The 15,341-nt window shown below is 41.3% G+C and overlaps 1 protein-coding gene across 1 annotated transcript in view; it reads right to left on the bottom strand.

The window, feature by feature from the left end:
• The window catches only part of pak5 (p21 protein (Cdc42/Rac)-activated kinase 5), a 67,966-nt gene extending 53,287 nt beyond the window's left edge, over window positions 1-14,679 (bottom strand). Inside the window, exon 1 of the mRNA XM_017455385.3 lies at window positions 14,287-14,679. The gene's annotated coding sequence lies outside the window, so the exon portion shown is untranslated. The remainder of the gene's footprint in view (window positions 1-14,286) is intronic.
• Window positions 14,680-15,341: the final 662 nt, after the last annotated feature.

Here is a 15,341-nt window from a genome sequence, read left to right as displayed (position 1 = left end):
TTGAATTGAATGCCTTTTATTGTCACTATACATATGTACAATGAAATTAAGAGCCACTCCTTTTTGTTCCGTGCAAACATATACATTCAATACACAAGAAGAATAAACAGATAATACACGGATAAATAAACAAGATAAATAAACAAAATAAATAAACAAGATATACAATATATGCAAGATATATGCACGATAGATAGATATTAGGGTGGATGGCGGAGGTACTATGAAATGCACAGTTGAGACAATATATACATATGCTGTGGACTCAGTACATGTGTTTGTTTATCATGGTAATAGCTTTCGGGAAGAAACTATTCTTAAATCTAGTAGTCCTTGTTTTGATGCACCTGTAACGTCTCCCTGAGGGCAACAGATTGAACAGATCAAAGCCAGGGTGAGAACTGTCCTTAATGATAGTTTTTCCTCTGCTGAGGCAACGGGAAGTGTAAATATCCATCAGGGAGGGGAGAGGGCAGCCAATGATCTTCTGTGCTGCTCTTACTACCCTCTGAAGCCTCTCCCTGTCTGCTGCGGTGCAGCTACCATACCACACCGTGATACAGTATGTCAGCAAGCTCTCGATGGACGAGCGGTAGAAGATCAGCAGCAGATTGGAGTCCAGATTGTACTTCCTGAGAACGCTCAGGAAGTGTAGCCGCGTTTGAGCCTTCTTGATAACCGCTGTGATGTTGTCCGTCCAGGAGATGTTAGCAGAGATAAGGACGCCAAGAAACCGGACGGTGTGGACCTTCTCTACACACTCACCATTAATGAAGAGGGGGGCCAGCTCAGTGTTGTGATTTCTGAAGTCTACAATAAGTTCCTTGGTTTTCTTGGTGTTTAGAGTCAGGTTGTTCTTTGAACACCAGGCTGCCAAGTTTAGGACTTCCTCTCTGTAGGCTGCCTCCTCTCCTTTTGAGATAAGTCCGACCACTGTGGTGTCGTCAGCAAACTTGATGATAATATTATTGTTGTAGACTGGTCTACAGTCATATGTGTAGAGACAGTACAGGAGGGGGCTCAACACACAGCCCTGTGGAGAACCTGTGCTCAACGTGCGAGTGGAGGAGAGGTGGGGCCCGAGTCTCACTGTCTGGAACCGGTTGGTAAGAAAGTCCTTTATCCAGGCACACGTGAGGCGGGGGAGGCCAAGGGTGACCAATTTGGTGACGAGAATGTCCGGAATTATTGTATTAAAAGCCGAACTGTAATCCACAAAAAGCATCCGTACGTAGCTCTGTTGCTGCTCTAGATGTCTCAACACGTAGTGGACAGCTACGGCGATAGCATCCTCTGTGGATCTGTTTGCACGATAAGCAAATTGAAAAGGATCGAAATCTGGGGGGAGGTAGTCCTTGATGTGCTGAAGAACCAATCTCTCAAAGCACTTCATGATAACTGGAGTGAGGGCTACAGGACGATAATCATTCAGGCTAGTGGTGGGCGATTTCTTTGGCACTGGAATGATTGTGGCTGATTTTAGGCAGGACGGGATGACTGCTTGGGCCAGGGAGAGATTGAAAATTCTGGTAAAGATGTGGGCAAGCTGGTGGGCACATGATCTGAGCACGTTACCCGGTACACCGTCTGGGCCAGCAGCCTTCCTGGGGTTCACTGCCAGAAACATCCGTCTAACATCGTGTTCCCTCACAGTAAGTAGAGTGGTGCAGGAACCAGAAGGGGATGGAGGCAGGGCTGGACTGGTACGGGGGCCAGATGAGGGTGGAGGTGGGGCTGGAGCAGATGAGTGCTGTTGTTGTGATGTTTCAAAGCGAGCGAAGAAGCAATTTAGCTCTTCTGCCAGAATCGCACTCAGGACTCCTGTTGTCGCCTCACGGCCTCTGTAGTTCGTGATGTTCTGTATACCCTGCCACACCTCCCGTTTATTTTTGCTGGACAGGTGGGACTCTATGCTCCTCTTATAGGCCGCCTTAGCTTCCTTAATACCGCCTTTCAGGTTGGCACGGGCAGCTCTGTACAGAGCTCTATTACCAGACCTGAAGGCAGCGTCGCGGGCTTTGAGTAGTGTGCGGACCTGTTTGGTCATCCATGGTTTCTGGTTTTGGAAAACCCGGATGTTTTTTTCCACAGTCACATTTCCGATACAGAACTTGATGTAGTCCAGTACCGTTCCTGTTAATGTTTCTAGCTCTTGATGTTCAAACAAATCCCAGTCTGTCTGTTCGAAGCAGTCCTGTAGTTTGCAGAATGCATCATCAGGCCAGGTGGTAACAGTCTTTATAGTGGTCGTGACACTGCGTCTGAGGGGGGTGTAGGCAGGGGAGAGCAGGAGGGACGTACTACACGGCATGGATTCTGACACTTCTTCCGTGCCGGTCCTGTTGACTTATGGGATAGCGCAGTATCCAGTGGTTCTATACTGCAGAAGCAGTAGGTCATCCGGATATCTCTCGCCTACTGTTTTATGGACACTGAGAATTCGGACATGCTCCTTTCGCGTACTGCTTTTCACCTACTGTGTAGTAGAGTAGTAGGGATATTCAGACACAGCTATGGTCTGCTGTTTGAATGATATTGTAAAGCAACCTTGAGTTTGAAAATGTACTCTACATAAATGATCATAAATCTACAAATAGCTCTGTTAAATCCACACCAGACAGGGCGGAAACAATTACGATGTCAGATTCTCTATTATTATCTACAGAACATACTAACACATACTAATGAAGAATCACAGTTTATAACTAGACCTGACATAGAGCTGCAAAATATTATCTGGGTATGACAAGAAGCTTTCATGGGCATTATTTCATCTGTATAGTATGTAGGTAATTCATCTGCTCTCCTCTCTTTCAAATGCTCAAAGCATAACTGCTTTTATTAGTGAGCTCATGTACATCTAAACAAAAAAATAAGACCAGTAGAATGAAGCGAAGAACACAATGGAATCTAAATCTGCTTTTCAACTTGCTTCTCACTGACAAATTGTGACAGCAGAAGCTGATACTTGCTGTTCTGGTTCTGAATCACATGACCCGGATCTGAATATTTCTCCTTATCAGGTCTGAGCTTGATACAGAACGTTACACAGCAAGTGCATAAAACTGTGCAGTCGTTAAATTTAGCCTTAACTGTTATGTGTTTTTCAAAAGGAATAAAACATGACAGGCATGCTGTTTAAGCAGAGTTACTGTTACCTCCCCTAAAGAGCATCATTTACCACTGTATCGGTTCTCTCTCGCTCTCTCTCGCTCTCTCTCTCACTCTCACAGTCTCTCTCACTCTCACAGTCTCTCTCACTCTCACAGTCTCTCTCACTCTCTGTCTCCTCTCTCTCTCTCTCTCTCTCTCTCTCTCTCTCTCACTCTCTCTTGCTCTCGCTCTAGGTCGCTCTCTCTCTTTCTCTCTCTCTCTCTCGCTCTCTCTTGCTCTCGCTCTAGGTCGCTCTCTCTCTTTCTCTCTCTCTCTCTCTCGCTCGCTCTCTCTCTCTCGCTCTCTCTCTCTCTCACTCTCTCTCTCTCTCTCTCTCTCGCTCGCTCTCTCTCTCTCTCGCTCTCTCTCTCTCGCTCTCTCTCTCTCGCTCTCTCTCTCTCGCTCGCTCTCTCTCTCGCTCTCTCTCGCTCTCTCTCTCGCTCTCTCTCTCGCTCTCTCAGTGTCTCACTCACTCTCTGTCTCCACTCTCACAGTCTCTCTCACTCTCTCAGTCTCCACTCTCTCAGTCTCCACTCTCTCAGTCTCCACTCTCTCAGTCTCCACTCTCTCAGTCTCCACTCTCTCTCACTCACTCTCACACTCCCTGTCTCCACTCTCTCACTCACTCTCACAGTCTCTCTCACTTTCTCAGTCTCCACTCTCTCTCACTCACTCTCACTATCTCGCTCTCTCTCTATCAATCACACTCTCACTCTCTCTCACTCACTCAGTCTCTCGCTCTCTCTCACTCACTCTCACTCTCTCATTCTCACTCACTCTCACTCTCTCTCACATTCTCACTCTCTCTCACTCTCTCTCACTCTCTCTCACATTCTCACTCTCTCTCACTCTCACTCTCTCATTCTCACTCACTCTCACTCTCTCTCACTCTCTCTCACATTCTCACTCTCTCTCACATTCTCACTCTCTCTCACTCTCTCTCACTCTCTCTCTCACTCTCTCTCTCACTCTCTCTCACTCTCTCTCACTCTCACTCACTCACTCTCTCCCTTTTAAAGTTACATTGAAACCACAAAACACAAGCATCCTCTGTCCAGAAGACTTTCCCATGGAGGAAAACTTAAAATAACAGCTTTACCTCAGGAGTGCTGAATCTTGACATTCCTTATATACATTAAATAACAATTATATGTTACCTTTGTTAAATAACAACACGCTTTTTAATCTGTTTATTATTAGCCATAAACGATGTGGAGCATCTGGCATACAAGTCCATGTAAAGTGCTACAGAAATGAAAACATTAGAACAAGTTCATTACTATAAACCTGTGATTTATACTATAAACCTCTGATCTGCTGTTATAGAAAATTATAGAAAATGAATCAACACCTTCTGACTAATTCAATTAAAGATTTTAACAGCACTATTCAGGTGTGAATGTATTCAATGGTCAGCTAGTAAGCCATTTCACTCTAGTCTCCTGTATCTTGCTCATGCTGCCTTACAAAGCCTCCAGCAGTACAGTAGGCTGAGGCTGGATTGTAGATCTATGTGAATGCTTTTCAGAGTCAATTCATGCTCTTTCATGCCTGCTTTCTCCATCATAAACACCTAGTTTACAAACTTGCATTAATCCAGGCCTGACTGACAACACAGTAGCAAAAGCACAAATACAATGCTACCACTATGCTAGTCGCGTTATGTTTGGAGCACAGTGCAGTGATGATGATAACACTCCTCCACGCACGTCTGTGCTTTCTGCTCTAACACATCACCCATCAGACGAACTAATCTAGATGATGGTGAAGCATGAAGAACGTTACAGAATTAGGCCAGTGTTTTTATATCGGAGACATCTACCCAAGCGTTAATAAGACCACCTCAGAGCAGAATGGGGATGGGCCAATGACTTGTATAAATAGCTCAACAATGTGCTCAGCATTACAGGCGCCTGAGGGAGGTTGTTTGGTCAGTGTCAACTTAAAAACAGCATGAAACAGAAATCATAATGCATGTTTCTACTGCATTGTGACATATTTCCGAGTGAAACAGGCTCAGCGCTTTCCCTTCGAGCGTAGCTGGGAAGAGGAGGAGGCGAAACATGACATGATATTATTAGTGATATTTCTCCCTGCCAGTCTCTTATGTCTCTTCTTTGTTCCAACTTCCACAACATGTAAAGTTTAAAAAAAAATTGGAAATCTCTATACTTGTCTTTGCACATTATAAACAATATTCATTTGGCACGATTTTGAAGAAATGTTTGGAACATTTTTTACTTACAAACGTGGCATACGTCACATTTTCAATGGATGTCCAGTATGTGGGCATGTGACTATAACGAGTAGATGAACACTTATATTATATATATATATATATATATTACTGCTGCCTTCTCTCCTGCATATGATCAAAGGCCTTGAAATGTTGATTCGATTGATTCACCGCATGTTTGCTGATGCATTCTGCTTGACTGAGCACATGTATTTAAAGGTTAATCACAATTAGCTCAAGTAATCATGATCAGCTTAAATAATTGCGACAGGACTGGCTATGATAACAGTACAACTGGTACATAATTGGTATATAAAGTTCACTCTGTAATCACAGGATTTGCTTTTAGCCTTTATTTACGTCAATATGAGCTTTCCGTCTTTGCCTCGTCTTTAATGAGTAGTCTCTATTTTTATTTATTTAAAAAAAAAATGTTGTTATATAACCATATATCCAATGATGGCTGGTCATGATGAAATCTAACATCTATCAATATCACAACAGAGAAACTATTAAAGTTGAGTAATGCATTATATGGCTAAAAGACCGATGACATAATAAGAATGATTACACGTAACTATTAAACACACTAAAAGGTAGATAGTCATTTCTAATTTGATTTTTTTTATTTATTTTAGGTCTTTCAAGATTGCAATGCGTGACTAGGTTTCCGCCTAATACCGAACAAAAGTTGCGGCCATTCATTCAAACCAAAAAAAAAATCAATAACCTTCTATACAATAGTTCTGTCATCTGTCATTTTGCTTAGTCTAAGTCTCCAAAGGCATTGGGGAAGACATGACGATGGAGTAAATAATCCACCTCGTTCACATTCATTACACCCATAACTGTACTTCATGTGAGTCTTGTCAATCACTGATGATTGATTGTATGTTACAGACGTGTCAGCGAAGATCAAATCGAGGGGGTGGTTCACACTTTATAATCACCCGAAACGACTGTGAATCTACAGTCTGGGCTAGAAAGAAATTAGCCCCAGTGCTGCTGTTAATTCTTACAGATGTCCGTCTTACAGTATTATCCTCATTAGTACACCTTGCTACCCTTAATATTTTTGGACAATGATGACATAAATTACAAAACACAATTACAACTAATGATGAATGAGAAAGACAGCGCCTGAGCAGGACAGCATCTGATAAGGAACAACGGAGTAGTGTTCATGACCACCAGGTTTAATCTCTCCCCTATGGCAGTGAATTAGTCATCACGACAAATCTGTTGGTGTGATTGAGAGCGTCCTACACACTCCATTCCGCACATAGCTCCTGGAGAAAGATTCCCAAAGCATGATGAGCGGCATGGTCATGACGCTATGGCTGATTCATCGCTTCCAGAGCGTTTATTGGATAAAGACGAGCAGGAAAATGTAATGAAATAGGGCAGAAGGACCAAACACGATTTGGAAGACCAAGTGGTGCAAGACGTTTCTCCCGGATGAATATCCTTGCCAAACACTGATTCGGTTATTGTGAGCAAACCTAATTTTTCTTAACAGTGTATTTCAGTCAAGGAGCTTCAGAACGAGACACCTTATCAAATTTAAGCTTTTGTTTATAGTGTGTTTGAGGTACCAGACCCAGAGGCATATGAGGAGAGATGAGAACTGGGATCTGGGTATCTAGGTCTCTAAGATCTAAATCTGTCCTTTGAGTGGGAATGTTAGCAATATGTGCACAACCTTCTAAAGCAATGTTTGAACCAGGCTTCAAAATTACGGATGCCCTGACCCTAATATGCAATCTGTTGTAAACGTGTAGTCTGTAGCACTATTCTTCATAGGTCACACTTTTTCTAGGATACTTTTCTCATTTGGAAAGGAAAATGTAGGCATTGCATTACAGCAAATAGTAAAACGATCTGGACGTTCTCCCTACTGTAGAAAATGGCTGTAATTTTACAGGTATTTTAATAGTAAGGTACTCTGTATTTCTCTATAATATTTTACTGATAACGTTCCACGAACGGCTTCATAGTCGTGATTTGTTTCCGTATGCTGACGTATTTCATTTTGCAACAGGAAGTCAGAGTGATGGCATGTGGAACAGCCAATAGCGTTCAACACCCCCCATGCTGAATCGAAACATACTTAACAGGAACTTAGCAAACTAGCTAAATGTGGAGACGAGCGAAAAGTGTAATGCAAGATTTTTCCGACTGCTTTTGATGCTAGCAGTTTAAACTGCTGCTGCTGATGTTGAATAAAAAGAGCCGCTACCGTAGAGGAAGTCCGGCCACGGAGCTCGGACATATAGATTTCTAGAAAGCATTTCATTGGACCATTCGTATAAATATGCATCATCAAAAAAATCATAATTTTCCTAGAAGTGATGACCTATAAGAATTCAAACGAGAATATCGTTTGTTTTTTAGATATACTATTGTACTGGTGCCCATAATACTAAAGGACAAGTACAAAAAAATGCTCTAAAACACTAATTTAGATTTCAGGGGCACTTTAAATATTATCCATTGTTGGAACATCTGTAGCCTCAGAGTGGGAATATGTACAGTATGTTACTATAAAATTCACTGATTCTTAGGATGATTACCATGGCTACCATTACATTTCAATCCGAAGCGATTGCGCAACAATGTGAATGGTCTCCTTGCACATTCAAAATGTTTTGTCAGGCAGTTAGCTGTTAAAACTAATTGGCTGCCTTTTGAGTTTGAGTAGGTCTTGTTCTCGGCATCAGTATGCAGAGATAAAAAGTGACTGATCCCTTTTATTAAGCTACATCTGTTGCTTTCCTGTTGAAAATGTAACATTAAATAAAAATGCTGATATATGCTGGTATTGTGATTTAAATTCAAAAGGGAAATTTCTGAGAATCTGTGACTGTGGAATGCGTACAGTATATTAGGTTTTATTCATTCATTCGTTCATCTTCTGTAACTGCTTGATCCTGGTCAGGATCTGGAGTGGGGCTGGGCGATAGGACAGTATTATCTGGATATCTTAATAAATTATGTCACAATATTTTTATAGAATTGTTTAAAATGGTGTTTTAATAATTCCAAACTGACTGGAATCAACTGATGTGATGTAAAAGCCTTTGGACTTAAAAGCTGAAAATGTTTAAATATTTTTATTTCTTTTTATAAATAATTATTCATTAAATTAAACTGAAGAATGATTTAAAATGTGTTATTATCTGTATTATTATATTTATTAATTAGTACTAATCAAATTTATTATCATTTATCACCATTTTTAAAAATGCAACACTACAGTACTCAGCCCTATTCACCCTCTTCAATTATGACCACACCCCAACTCATTCTTCCAACTATACAGGAAAGTGTTGACACGGTATAGTAAAGTGATACGGTAAAGTGATGACACCACCATAGTAGGACTCATATCAGGAAACGAGGAAACAGCCCACAGGGAGGAGGTTCAACATCTAGTTCAGTGATGTATGGACAATAATTTAGTCCTGAACACCACAAAAACCAAAGGGATCGTTGTAGATTTCAGGAGATCCAGGAAGTCCACCCATCCCCCTATGCATATAAACGGAGAGGAGGTGGAGAGGGTTAATGACATCAGGTTCCCTGGAGTCTACATAACAAAAGATCTCACATGGTTCGTCAACACCTCCCACCTGGTGAACAAAGTACAACAAAGGCTAATCTTCTTGAGGAAACCTAAGCAGGCCAGACCACCTAAACAGCTTTTAGGGAACTTCTAACGCAGCATCATAGATAGCATACTCACCTACGGTATTATAGTGTAGTATGTTTGCTGCACTGGGGGAAAAAGCAAAGACTTGTTTCAGATAGTTAACACGGCACAGTGGATTATAGGCTCTGAGCTCCCGAACCTGGGTATTGTTTATGCTAGCTGACAACACACAAAGGCTAGCAACATCATCAAAGTCTCCACCCACCAACCCAGGACACAGAATGTTTGTCCCTTTGCCATCTGGAAAGAGGTACAGGTTCTTCAAGTCCCACACAAACAGACCAAAGTGCAGCTTCTTCCCCAGAGCTGTAGCTACCATTGGGGACTGGGGAGGTACAGTACTCGCTGTTAACGACTGAGGACTTCTTTAAATCAGTCTTATAACCCCTGCTGCTGTAAAAACATAAATACACTACAGTACAGTCCAGTAGACTCTGTCTCTTATTATCAATGTGCAATATACCTCCAATGGTTTTATACCTATGTGCAATATATACATATCAATAATCAAGTACAATATGCTCATGTGCAATAGTGTCATACACTTTTAGTGTACTTCTTTCTACTTGTTCTTAATTACCTATTTTTAAACTCTTTCGTTTTAAGTGTAATGTTTAAATGACCTTTGTTGCTTTCTGAGAGTTGCCACACTAAATTTCGTTGTACTGTATACAGCATGATACATATCGTGTGTTATAGAAGTGTCCTTGAAAATTGTGATGTGATATTTTTGTCATAATCTGGAGCCTACCCAGGGGACACCTAGGGGCTCAGAGTCACCAATCCACATGCTAGTAAGGAACCCAGATGCTCCACCATCCCACCCACTATATTAGGATTTAGATTAACTTCATGCTCTATATGATATTAAGAGTGTGTAGATAGATTTTTGTTTGAACTTACGCTACACTAAAATCTCAGAAACACTCAGTAAATAGTAAAGCATTTGCATGGGTGTGTTTCAATTCACACCATGCCTCACACCCACTATTACAGTGGCCTACATTCTCAAAAGTACAGTAACATGATGAATGTGATAGTGATATGGCAGATACTCATAATGGAAGCACGTGGCTTTGGGATTTGAGCAGTCTGGAAAGACAAAGTCAAAATGGAGAACGTGGAGCCAAATATAATAATATAGTAAACAAACAATACCGATGTCCAAGGCCATGCACAGTTGTCACTAAAACGTATCACTAAAACGTGAGACTATTGTGCTTTCAAATCCCTGTCGTATTACTTGGCATGTCATTGCCATCAAAAGCATTGTTTGAAGCAGGTTTCAGTATTGAGAGAGCTCCAATAAGCAATCTGTTGTGAGTGTGAGATCAAAGAAATTTATTTCACAAGTCACCTTGAAACTCTGGGATTTCAGGCAAAACCATTATTCAAATTTACCAGGATACTGTAACACTCACATCTGCTCCTTTAAAATTAATATGAATAATTGTTGAGTTTGTCCTGGGTGATACAACAAAAAATATTTACTGAAATAAAAAATAGGAGTTTTGAGGGTTAAGAAATACATATATTGATTATGAATAACAAATTATATAGAAACGATATATTGTGTTAAGATTTTTCTACATTGCCCAGGCCTATTACCCAACAAAGTTTACAATGTATTTATTTTTTTTAAGAAGACAGATGCAACATTTTTTTTAAATCCTTTCTCATTTATTGTTAACTTGGAGAACATTTAGCACAATCAATTTTATTTCTGCCAACAATTAATATTCCAAAATATTGATTCATCCCTACTAACTTCCCGTTAGGAATGTAAGTCTAGACCCCGAGACAAAGTCCTTTTCATATATATTTAATATAGAAATGCACTACAAATTTCTGAATTGAATTAGACACTCGACAAGTTGTATTTAAATAGTGTCTTTGTAAGAAATTTATCCTTACACCGCAACAGAATACTCCTCTGCAAATAACGCTTCTTCATACTATGGTCTCTTGACATTTACAGATCTCCACCACCACCACCACCACGCCTATTATTCACATCATTCAGTGAGCTCGCTATTTTAATCATAAAATAAACACGCCACAGTCAGTGGACTGAACCAAATCACTGACCACCCATGCCTATCTGTCCCTACTGTTATTCTAATGCATTAATCATTGTACTGATGCAGCACCACAGCTCATACTGCCTCTGTGTACTTGCTTCTTCCTCTATCTAACTCTTCCAACCTCCTCGTGGGTTCCCCCTCTCATTAATATGTGTTTGGTGGCTTAAAGGTCACCCTGATCAAACTTTCAGAATCTGGCCGATTTAAAGTCTCTGCGGCATAAGTGTAGAAATGAGCATGGGCGTAACCACGCATTCTTGGGGGGGGGTGTCCCAATATTGAGGAAATACCAATCTTCCCCCGAAATATACAGTACAAAATATTTTCTATATGTCCCCCTTTAATGAACCCTGCCAACGGATCTGTCTTTTCTTCATCTATTCTATTTATTTATGTCTATTCCTTTTTAATATATTTCCGTTTGTTAAAGAAAATAGGTATCGTCGTCCCCCCCCCCCCCCCCCCCCCCCCATTGTACACTTGGTTGCGCCCATACTCAATGCCAGTTCGTTGATATATTTTAGCAGCTCAGTCTGTAAGAAATGGAAACAGCAGACAAGCGTAGAAAAGTGCAGCAGAACATACAAGCTTTTTTTCAGACAGTAAGTAACTAGATACCTAAACAGTAGGTGACCTTAGCTTAATATAGAAGGCATCATACCATGGCTTGGTTTGTTCTTAAGAACGTCAATTGACTTTTGATATTTGCACACCCACGAAGTAGGCTAGGCTAACGTCAGTTCCAGTTTTTGACCATTAACGTTACATTCGCTTGCATATCCTCCCGCCGAGTTCGTTGTGAACCCTCACGCTGTGACAGACTGTTATAAATGCGAGTGAAAGTGAGGAAAGTTGCCCAGCATTTCGTTCCTTTACGCTACATTTGGGCTAAACACAACTAAGTGATTTTACAAATATAAGGCTCAGCATAATGCTGAGGTGTGCTAGCTTGGCAACGAGAGGTATGGAACTAACGTCTGAGTTGTTGCCATATTGTAGTTATCCATTCAGAACTAGTTATGGCAGTTTGTCTTTAGAATTAAGAAAAGAAAACTCCAGTACCCTTTACATAGCTAATGTTTCAGGTTACCACTATATATTGTTGTGCACTTATTACATAGCAAGATAAACAGCATGATGACATTAACATAATAAATGACACCAGTTACACAAACAGAATATTCAGTTTATCAAATTATAATGATCATCTAAGTCAGTCATTGCTCTTCTGGGAAGATAATGGTACCTGGTCACAATGCAGGCAGCACAGCATTGCTTGGAAGCATCTGTGGGGAAATTGTATTTACAACATGTATAGTGTTGAATTTAGTTTCATAGGTAGCCGTCCTTTCTGAGTCTGTTTAAAAGTCGTGATCGCGTGTTTAAATGTTAGCGTGTGTGGTTTGCCTGAACACATCTTAGCTCGCCTCTACTTGGTGTAGTTGGTTTCATGGTAGGTTATGGAGCAGAGAATACATCTGCCCACAGGACGTCCACAGCACCCTACAATTTCCCCATGCTGTGGGAGCTTCTATCACTCAGAAATCACGTGAATTCAAACGGTAACTGTAATCCTAAAACTATGTTCTAAATATGAGAATTTTCAGAATCAAACTTTGGATGTTTGATCCTGTGTTTGATTTGGGGTTCTGCAGCTTTGTCCATTAAATAGGATGTAAGACTTTGAAATTTCATTTGCAACATTAGCAGAATAATATACTAATAATAGTACAAGTTAAAAAAAAGCTAAAACACTGTCAGTATAATATCAGCTCTCTCTCTCTCTCTCTCTCTCTCTCTCTCTCTCTCTCTCTCTCTCTCCTGATTGGTTGCTGGCTCTTGCCTGTCACAGTGTAGTCAGACTTCTTTCGCTCAGGCGTGTTGAGTTTGACTTTCATAATGACTTTCATTGTTTCTGAGCTGGCGCATGATGTATAGATACAAATTTCCAACCACTTCAAACCCAATAGCCTTGAAACAGCTCAGACTGTGATTTACTGTTGTCAGTATTTTTCTCTGTTTACTCAATAATAATGTCTATTCATTTTTAATTAAAACACACACACACACACACACACACACACACACACTATGCACTGTAGGTTTACCAAATAGATTCTTTTTTTGCGAGTGTTTATAAATAGGTTTACATATGCACATATTTTTAAATGCATGAACATGGATTTACATCATTTAAAAAAAAATCACTTCCCATCCTTTCAGTTCGCTGTAGTTTTGATCCTATTGCAGTACGTATTTTCCAGAAGTGACTTTAACATCCAAATTGGAGACAGAACTGCTGCTCCTGAGATCTATTTATTTAATCAAGTCCTTCCACAGTGTTCTGCTACACGACACTAGGACACTGCGCATTTGTGAAGCGAAAACACTTCCAAGCACAGTTTCTCAGGTAATGTCATACAGTAAGAATAATAGTAAGTTATTAGTAACATTCTCAATGATGGATTGTTGATATGTTCTTGATCATTGCTACTCGTTCGCCTTATCGCACTTGCACAATAAAACTGTAGCCCATAGCTACAAAGGACCATGCATGTGTCAATCACCTGCCTAAGTACATGCAAGAAATCAATGTTTACTTCTAATGCAAGGCTTCTTCCTTGGCTGAAATTGCCTGTCAGCCAGCCATGATGACACTCCATTTCTCTTCTCAACGCTTTGCAATCAGACAGGTTTAACAACAAGCACTCGGGACAGGCTTGAACACCTGCAGCAACATCCAATCAGAGCAGAATCCATGCAAATATACCAACTATAACGGCTGTGACATCCTCGACATTCAGCCAGCACCGGCCTTGGAGGCGATTATCTCTTTCTCTTAATTGATCTGCTCAGCTCGCGCGCCTGTAACAGCAGCCCGCACGGAACATACAGATGTTTTCACCCTCTCCGGTGATTAAGGACACAAACCCGAGGTCATGATGTCAGGAGCATGTGTTCATTTCTGTCACGTCTGCAGTTTTCCAGATGAAGCTCGCTGTGAGTGGAGCGTTTCTGGGTTACAGTGCCATTTCCGCACTAAACCCCGCGTCACGAGACGGCCTGTCGCTAGGCAGAGACTACAATAAGACCGCGCTTACCTGCACTCTTCCGACAGCCTCCTCACATTTCTTGTGTTTCTTGTTGCTGAGCTGTGGTCCTGCTTGTCCGGGAAGGATGCACCGTTACGTTTTCGCCAGCGCCATATTCGCGCTCTCCGGTCCGGTCCTGATGCGAAGACGGCAGCCTACATCCGGGCTGTTGCTACGCAGCGCGAGCGCACGGAAAGCAGAGCACCTGAGACGGACGGGCGCGCGCGACGCACGCCGGGATTGACTGCAAATCACGGCTCGTCACGACAACACGCGAGTCCTAGCCTATAGCGACTGAAGGGATTTGGCTGCCTCGCTTTTGCTAAGTCACGGTCACGGAACTAACGTGCAAGACACTGACAAGCCGTAACCACGGCATCATGGACAGCAGGTGTGGCTGTGTGAGTCGGACACGCCCATCGGTCGTTAAAGCCACGCCCCAAACAACACACTACAGTAGCCTATAGGCTAGAGCTGTGATTTATAAAAAGTGGGGGCCGCGGACCCCCAGGGGGCGCCCGGGGGGCCTCAACAATTTGGTGTGAAAAATAAATTCTCACTCTCAGACAACCACACACACACACACACACAATCAATTCCTAATGTAATGTAATGTAAAGATGTAAGATGTAATTATTAATAAATAAAAAAAGGGGATATATTCTGAAATCTGTATTTTGCATCTTGCAAAAGGGGGGCCTCGGTCAAATGTTAATGCCATTTGGGGGGTCTTGCCCTGGAAAAGTTTGGGAACCCCTGAGCTATAGCGTCCAATTATACAGTAGTGGTGTGGCGTAGTATTTTCAGTATTTTTACTATGGTACTATGTGGTTTGAATTGTTGTATCCGTAACTGACCAGTCATTTTAGCTACTATTTAATAATATTTAGTAGGTTACCTTTTCTGGTATAACAAAATAACCTAGTAGTATCCAGATAATGTAGCAAGTATATTTCGGCATAGTACTTTAGTATGAAGTTTGAAATACAGTTATATAATGGACCAGTAATACTGGCTGGTGTACTAGCCTATATAATACTTGTAAATAAGGTAGTATATAGTTT

This window comes from Ictalurus punctatus, chromosome 25 (genome assembly GCF_001660625.3).
Source record: "Ictalurus punctatus breed USDA103 chromosome 25, Coco_2.0, whole genome shotgun sequence".
NCBI classification, from domain to species: domain Eukaryota; kingdom Metazoa; phylum Chordata; class Actinopteri; order Siluriformes; family Ictaluridae; genus Ictalurus; species Ictalurus punctatus.
Note: the sequence above shows the minus strand (reverse complement) of the source record. Positions and strands in the feature narration are given on the sequence as shown.